Raw genomic sequence first — 6,149 nt, forward strand, 5'->3', positions numbered from 1 at the left:
GCTACTATTTAAAAAAAAAAAAAAAAAGTCTTGTGCATTTTTCAACACTCCTTCATTGGTATCTGCTCCTCTCCTTCTCTTCCTCTTCTGCACCCCCACCCCTCACGCATCTTTTTTCTTTCCAAAACCTTCTTATTTGCTTCTAGTCTATTTAGCTGGACAAGATAACTGAAAGCAAGACTACAGTCTTAATAAGAGGACTAGTCATTTTCTTCTATGTGTTTGTTTCACTTTCTCTGGAGCCCTATCAAAAAGAGGAGAAAAGAAGAAGAAAAGGAAAAGAAGAAAAGGAAAAAAAGTTTCTGATTTTTTTAATTGACTTTTTATTTTTCTTTTCTGTCTTTCTAGTCATTACATAGTTGTTATTTTATTTTATTTTGGTTTAAAGTTAAGTAAAGCTATTACAAGACTGGGACTGTACCTAGTTTATCGAGGGGCAGGTGAGTGAACAGTGCTACAATGTGCTTTGCTATACGTAGAATATTCTGTTATAAGTGATGAGGTTGGGAGCTTTGTAAGAAAGGAATTAGAAGGATATTCTGCTGGGAAGGAAATAGGTTGCAACAGGTTGCTTTAGTGTTGCCCACATACCAGCAGCCCTGTTTATGTAGCCATGCTGAATAGCAAGATAGTTGTCCCTTGCTGTTTGCAAACTGATGGCAGTAGTCAGTTCTTGAAAAAGAAAAAAAAAATCAAATATCTTAAGCATTTCTAATGGATGTTTAAATCCTAGATAATTAATTACTGGATTATTTCTGACAGCAATTGACACAAGCAGGTATGCAGGTGATAAAAATTATGTTCAGTATTAGTTGATTGCAAGGAGAATGTAACCCAGTGAAAATCAGTGGAGTTATTTTAGATTTGAGTTATTCAGTGCAAAGACCTACCAAATTAGGCCTATGACCTGCACTGACAGGTATAGATGTTTAGTTTCTTATGTCAGTGGGTAGATTTTTTTTGCCTACGCTGCTTGTATTGTAAGAAGCCTGTGAACTTATTTTAATATATCGTTTCATAAAAGTGGGTTTTATAATTTTCCTTCTATTTGTTGTCACAGATAAAATGATGTAATAACCTAAAAAAAAATCAAAAGTTTGTAAAAATATTAGCCCTCAAGAGTACCAGAGCATCACTTTGTCATCTTTCTTTAAGGAGAAAAAGGTATAAAAACTCATATTGATTTAACCATGTTTGCAAAGTGCGTGGTCATGGAAGGGTATTTATTGCTATGTGTTGTCAGTAATGAAATATTAGATGTGTAACTGGGGTCTTTTCTTGACCCATGGGGATTACTTCTTGATTCTGCTGAGCCAATGGGCCTTTGGCTTTTCATTTGGGTCTGTTTGTGTTATTCCCACCGGCACTAATGGAAAGGAATGCAGCCAGACCCTCTCAAAGGCTTTAAAAGCTTGGGGTCTTGAGCTCTGGAAATGGCTTCCAGCTATCTCTTTAAAACCATTGCTGTTCAGTGATAACTCAAGTGACCATCCTGGGTTGGCTCAACCCGGTCGCCCGAAGCTAAGCCAGTCAGGCATTCATGCATCTCGTGAAATTAGACGCCGAGGAGTTTTCCTTTAAAACAGCAGCTCTCTCCAGATTGAAAGGCTTCATATCAGTGACTGCAGTGGTACAGGCATGTTCAGAGGATCACTACAGGGTGCTGCCATGAAAGCAGCTGAGCAGCGGGAACGAGCTGCCGGCAGGAGGCAGATTCCCCTCCCCTTAAGCAAGTAAGGGGCTGAGTATCAGGAAAGACACTGTCTCCAAAGGGCCTCATTTTCAGACATATGGACCCTCTGCAACCTCCACAGCACCCAGGAGGAGGGACAGAGACTCGGCCCTTCTGAAAACCAGCTCAGAGAGAAAGCCTACCATTATATGCTTAATTTTAAGCACGTGCTTGGGTTCCATAGGCATCAATGAGAATTAAGCCTGTGATTAATACTTTTTGGGATCAGGCCCTAGGTCACTGACATTTTGGAGAGCGGGTGCCATCGCCCCAGTAGCAGTGAACTTTTCATTGGCTTCCTGCCTATTGCTCTCAGCCGTAGCGCACTGAAGACAGCAGAAAGTCAATGGGCTTTGTCTCAGACCCAGTATCTTTCTCTCTAGCCCTCACTAGACAAGCAAATATAGTAACTTTCACTCACTTTAAAGTTCATCTGAGGTGTCCAGTACAATTTCATTTGACCTTTAGATAAAGGCCCATCACATGTAAGGAGGCAAAGGATCTTTGCTGTTCCCTTGGGTGGAAGTGTGAGACAGGCTTTATTCTGAAGCTTAAATCTCAAGACTTCTCTTTGGGGACCAGCCAAAACCCAGAGGTGTCTCTTTAATTAAAGGTTGCAAAAAAATGATATCGGTAACCTTTAATATACTTTAAATGGGTTATTTAAGGTAGGGAATTAGTTAGCTCTTGGAGGTGGGTCCCTAGAGCAGAGATATCACGTTTTTAATGCTGTTTTTTTTAAATGGAAGTTTCTTTTGATAAAGTGCCCTTGCTTTTACAATCTGAGCTGTTCCTGAGGGAAGCCAAACAGGTTTTGGGCCGGGACAGTCCTTTCTCTAAGCATGCTGCTGCATCCATCGCTGCAAAGAGTTAATGTGCTGGAAGCTGTCGGTAGGTGTTTATTGCACCAGCGCCTGTTGGAACTTGCCTGATAAAAAGGCATTTCAAAGAAGACAGGATTGCAGGAGGAATTTCAGCTGAAGGGTTCCTCCTTTATCCACCCTTGTCAAGAACTTGCCCCAAAGCTCTTAACATGTCTCAACAGAGCTCAGGGAGAGGCCTCAACACAGCAGCAGAAAGCAGGTTTGTATTTAAAAGGGAAGTAAAAAGAACCCCCCACCCCAGCCCTACCTCAGCAGCTATGTGATTTAATAACCCACATTTTAGCAAATCGCTGCCAGATCCTACCCCTCAATCCCCTCCTTTCTCCACCCCCGTTTAAATTTCCAAGCCTATTCATGCTGGATCCCATGCTCTACCAAAGCTATGGGCTGAGATTTTTCAGAGAGACCCTGGGAAAGCTTGCGTTTCATGAACACTGGGTGCCAACTTCCAGGCAGCTTGGAAAGTCTCAGCCACATTCCTGTGATCGTCTGCACAGGACACAGCTCAGTTTTCTACTAATGAGATTGGAATAAGGCCCTAATTCCTGCCTCCCTAACTGAACCCCACCCAGCCATTTATTTTGTGTGAACTTCTCTTTCCCATCTGGTGTCAGCTTTACAACACTTAAAAAAAAATCATGTCTTAAATTGACTGCCTTCAACGAAAGGCATTATGCAAGTGTAAGCTATAGACATCATATTAAAGCTTCCAATATTATCTCTGCAAGGGGTGGCAAAAAGGGGCTGTCCTGTTGGGAGGGGAAGGACAAAAGTGTCAGGACTAGTGTGATTTTACTGCAACAACACCCGGAATTTGCTAGGTGCTTTCCAAATGCAGAGGAAGGATTGGTCCCTCCAAAGGAGGGCCATCCTCCAAAAGGAGAGCAAGCGATTTCACCCTGTGGTCCTCTTTTGAAAGGGTCTTTCATTCCATCACTATCTTTCTTTTACCCTAGACCTGATATTTCTAACATGCTTTTCTTATATTTTGTGAACTGCAAACTCTTGTGGGCAGGATCCACGTGGGCTTGCAGAGCTCCTAGCCCAGTGGGAACCTGCATTCTGACTGGCGGCTTGGAGCACCACCATAATGTGAATAATCGGTTTTACTGTTGTATTAAGGTGTCTGCAAAACCAATGTTATAAGGTAGAAAGAGTCTTTCCTTTCTGTGTGATCAATTTGTCCTTGACAACAAACCTGCAGCAATCAGACTCCAGTGCCCAAAGTCAGGATTAATCTGTTTAGAACTAAGAGATATTTTCTTCCCCTACCAAGTGTGAAAGGAAGAGTTTGGGCTTAACTAGTTACAGGTTTCTTTCCTGGTGATAGAGATCATGAAGAAAGATGAACACATAGAAGAAAACTGTATATGCACTTATTCCTCAGCAATCATAAATTTATAGATTTTAAACTGGGAAGGGGACCCTCTTGGCCTTTTACTTTGACCACAATCAAAGCACAGGCCATCAAACCTTGTTAGGGATTCCTGCACCTGGAGCTCCGGCTGAGCTAGTCAAGATTCCTGAAAAAAAAGCATGCTGATCTAAGGATTTTCCAGTGATGGAGAAACCCTCACAGGCATTGGTAAGTAGCAGTTGTACCCACTGGTCAGCTTGTTACACGCTACAAATAAAAACAGAGAGTTTTGGACTTGCAAATCCCTAGCAAAGAGAATTTACAGCAAAAAAGAGCCGACATAGGACCTCGTTGCAAAATATCATGTCTCCTGCCACGGTCATGCATGTCACACGAACATCCCACTGTACCTGCTATGTTGTTTTTTTTCTTTTTTATGGGACATGTTCATATGTTCTATGTTCACTCGATTTTTCTGAGTTAAGAATGATCCATGGATTCTGTTGTCCTTCATTCCACCGGAGTCTGTCTCGTACCTAATCAGATTTCAGTGGAGTGAAGCACAAGAGACATGGAGTTGAATCGGCAACGAGAGGAACTACTGCACAACGACTCAAATGAAGGAAGTGCTCCCCATGGAAAACTGGATAAACAAAGCATCCAGATACCAAGCATGCTAGGAAACTGGCAATGAGAGGAGCAATCCACCCAGCATGTTAATGGCCTGTATAATCTTTGAAAGTCTCCAGAAAAAAAAAAAACAGAACTATTTTGGAAGTATACTTACAGTCTGCATAATATGTAAAGATTAAAAAGTCCACAAACGACCACAGTCTGCTTTCTTGAAAGCTTAAATGTCTCATTAGCAGGAAATTAAATTCTAATATAGCTAAATTAGATGTGTAACCCTGTCTCTTTCAGTGATTTTCCCTCCAGGATGGCACATCCACTAGCAAAACTGGAATGTAACTTTTTTTTGGTGCGCATACAAAGCTGTGCATTTGCAGAAGGAACCTTCCCTTTGCAATCTACAAGCAACACCTGCTTCCATCTGATTTCCTGGCAGCGATGCCTTCACAACCTGGCAAAAACTCCATTAAAATTTTAGGCCCATTTATTTTGTAATAAAATGAATGTAAATAAGATTTAAGTTGAGGGAGGTTTCAGATTTTTCAGGCTGCTTGCGAGATAGATCTTTTAAGATGTCAGTGTAAATTCCACAAAGGTTAATGCAGTTAAACATATTTGACACATAAAAATGTCACATCTACCACTAATCATTCACCAGTTGTAATTGCCTTTTCACGGCCCTCATCTCCCTGAGACGGATGCTCAAAAAACGAGGCTTAGCAAATTTAAAACAAAAACAAATAATGTCCCTCCACCATTGGGACATATTATTTGCTTTGATAGATTTAGTGCCGGATTGCAAGGATTTATGGTCCTGTATTATTTCTCTGTTCCTTGCCTAATCTTTCTTTTATTTGACTGATTTTAAAAGCGTTAAAAAAAAAAAATGCTTGCTGATAGCATTCCTCACAAATCCAAATCACTGCAAGGCATGTGTTGATGTCTTGTTCAGCAACCTAACACCCACTGCTGATGGAACACGATATTGGGTTCTCAGACTGAAAGCAACTTTGACACTCCTGGTTTTCTTGTCACTTTTCCGAAGGTTGGCTCCCAAGCAGAATTTGTACATCGTTCTGGACATCTCACAGGCTCTCTCTCTCTCTTTCCCTCCCCCCCAAAACTAATTATTGTTAAAGCCACAATCCCAGCTCAGAGTTACGTGACCCCAATTCCAGGAACAGAACCATATTTTCAAACCAGAAATTTTCCTGGCAATATTTGTGTTCGCCTTCAACATTGCAACCGTCAATATATTTAATGAACCTTTTCTTTAAAAAAAAAAAAGTAACAGATCAAAATATGCCATGCATTTAAAGGTACTTAACTGGTGCTCAGAACCAACATCATCTTTCAGAGGTACTTCTATGCCCCACCACCATCACTATCATAGCTGAGCACCTCCAAATCTTTAAGGCTTTTCTTCCAACTATTTTGTTGGTCTAATAAAAGATATCACACCTACCCAAACTTGCTTGCCTATGCCCTTAGACCAACACAACTACAACCAACGACCCTCCAAATCTTTAATTCACTTTAAGACTTG

At 41.0% G+C, this 6,149-nt stretch overlaps 1 long non-coding RNA gene across 1 annotated transcript; it reads left to right on the forward strand.

Moving 5' to 3' along the window:
* The first annotated feature begins 321 nt into the window (after positions 1 to 321).
* LOC109295280 lies at positions 322 to 5,123 on the forward strand. The gene is made up of 2 exons (XR_002096716.1): positions 322 to 440; positions 4,895 to 5,123. It is a non-coding gene; the product is annotated as an uncharacterized LOC109295280 (long non-coding RNA).
* Positions 5,124 to 6,149: the final 1,026 nt, after the last annotated feature.

The sequence above is a fragment of the Gavialis gangeticus genome, unplaced genomic scaffold (assembly GCF_001723915.1).
Source record: "Gavialis gangeticus isolate Ggan-Ray unplaced genomic scaffold, GavGan_comp1, whole genome shotgun sequence".
NCBI lineage: Eukaryota > Metazoa > Chordata > Crocodylia > Gavialidae > Gavialis > Gavialis gangeticus.